Source organism: Euprymna scolopes, chromosome 6 (genome assembly GCF_053919585.1).
Source record: "Euprymna scolopes isolate OS-2025 chromosome 6, ASM5391958v1, whole genome shotgun sequence".
NCBI lineage: Eukaryota > Metazoa > Mollusca > Cephalopoda > Sepiida > Sepiolidae > Euprymna > Euprymna scolopes.
The window spans coordinates 173,902,660-173,905,351 of NC_136487.1; positions in this window are offsets into that span (position 1 = coordinate 173,902,660).

The following is a 2,692-nucleotide window of genomic DNA, read 5'->3' on the forward strand; positions in this document are numbered from 1 at the left end:
AACGTAAACAAATTCCTGCTGAACCGCCCCCTTATGTAGACACTTATTAAATCTCCACACTACCGTACTGTACATGCAATAACCCTTATCCTTGAGTGGCTTCCGGGCCTTGATAAGTGGAGACCACCTTTTATAACAAAAAAATATACATTCATACATTAAAGTGAGTCAATTTGTTACTATTATTTATTCACTTGACAATAACTTAAACAGTAACGACTATATCTTGAGCGTTATATGCTTTCTTTTTATTCTAGCTGATGGCACCCATGTCGTATGTATTATTTTTACTTTTACAATCACTACTATTTATCGAGTACAATATAATATATAATAATCGACAGAAAATTAACTCTGTAGCAGTAAATACGAAATGTGTATTAATTAAAATATCATATTTCAGTGTATTTTACGACCAGGTCACGCCAGATGGCCAGTTAGTAATAAATAACTAACACGGTTCCTGATAATTCCACAGAATGATAAATATATTTAATCAGCAAATATGTTTTGATAAAGTTGATATTTTTTCTGGGTAGCGCAAAAAAAAAAATAGACTTTTAATCAGAAAAAACCAATAACATGGAGCAAATATGAGATTATTATATTTCTATGTTCATTTTATTTTGAATACAGAACTGAACCAAATGAGATAAATTATTCAGAAAGTAATATTGTGCTACATTGTTCAATACAAATAATAAAATCACATTGTAAGAGACAACATTTAATTTACTCCTTCAGTCTAACACCTTTTGGCAGACAATGGTTATCTTTTTTACCTTGTTGTGTTTTTTTCGAATGTTCCCTTTTATAATGACTTCTTTTTTCCGATGCACGTCGAAATTACTTCGATTTCCTTTCTTTTCACGAAATTCGAAGCTAGGTTACTCTCATATTCTTGTTTAAAATCATTGACTATTTTAAGCAAAATGTCTGTAATGTTTTTTTTTTCATCAAACACTATGATCTTAAAAATTGCATTTGTCTTTTTTCATACATAACGTACGGAGTTATTTGGGAAGGAAAAAATAGAATCTACTATTATATAAAAGTCGTCCCTTTTTATTATTGACATACAATCATACTACTAATATTTGGGGAGACACATAAAACCTCTTTTACTCCATCTGGTGGTCAGCACTATAACTTCCAAGTTACTTTTCTCTATACCTTAATTTAATTGATCAAAACGTCACTCATATCAGTTCCATTAATTCTACACCATCGTCACACCTGAGTGGTCGAAACATAATGGCCCAGTGCGATCATGGTTGTCCATGCATAACGTTGGGCATCCTTGATCGCAAACAACGAGCTTTTACAAACGTCTGAACACCGATGTAGCAAGGCACCATCTCGCGTCTTAGGACCATGCAGAGATCACGATAATCTCTTGTAACACACTTCCACACGCACATGACCAGTACGAGATAATGGATTATCTTTACGACATAACGAGAGAATTTTCCTATGTCTCTCGCCGAATTTACGAGACCGGAGAAAAATCCCACGAAAAAAAAAAATCCGCGACCATCTCGAAAAGTAGAATAAATGCGACTGAAATCTTAACCCTTCCAAAACTCTAGAAACTAGCTGACCACTTACTCATAACTCAGTAGGCTGTCTTTTTCACTGCTTGAATTTTCTTCTCGTTTCTTTTCTTCTTCTATTTTATATATATATATATATATATATATATATATATATATATATATATATATATATATATATATATATGTATATATATGAATATATATATACATTTATATACATATATACATATATACATATATATACATATATGATGATGATTGCAACTTTTTGTCAGACGAGTGCCACTCCCTGAAACACCATGAGCCTAAATGCCTGAAGGAGTATCTATACAAAGATGATGTTACAGAGTTTTAGCTTTGTACGACAGCTAAGTCTCTCTTTCGGTTCAAAATGTTGAGATCCGGCAAAAAGCAAGAGCAAGATAGCCAGCAACAAGTTAAACTGAAGACCAGCTTAATGCGGGTACTTGCCACCCGCTTTATGTGTTTTAAATCAGAGATTTGCTTCTTCTATACACGGTGCTAGTTGGCCGTTGACCCCGAAAAAGGGTTCATTCGCCCTTTAAAAGTTCTTGTTTTTAATCCTTCAGGGAGACTAGCCACCCTCCTCACCAAACAAGTCTGGTGGGGTAACCAGTTTAGTCGCTGGTGACCCGACCATGAGGCAGGTAGTACTGGGTTACATGATTCTAGTAGCATATGACATGAGCTAACCAGGTCACGCCACATATATATATATATATATATATATATATATATATATATATATATGTATACATATATATACATATATATGCATATATATATGTATGTATACATATATATATACATACATATATATATATACATATATATATATATATATATATATATATATATAAAATATGTATAAATACATTTGAAGCCAAAACAGCACCGCGAAATTTTTTTATAAAATAAACGGGTGTTTATTTTTAAAGAAATATATTTCGGAGTAAGACTCCTTTATCAATCTTTTTTTCCTCTTCTTCCTCGACATGATGTACTGGAAGATAGTTCGATGAAGAGGTCACGTGATGTTGTTAACTGCGGGGTTTTTATGAAGCCGGATAGGTGACGCGTGGTCGCGCATTTTGAAAATCTGGGTAGTTATTTTT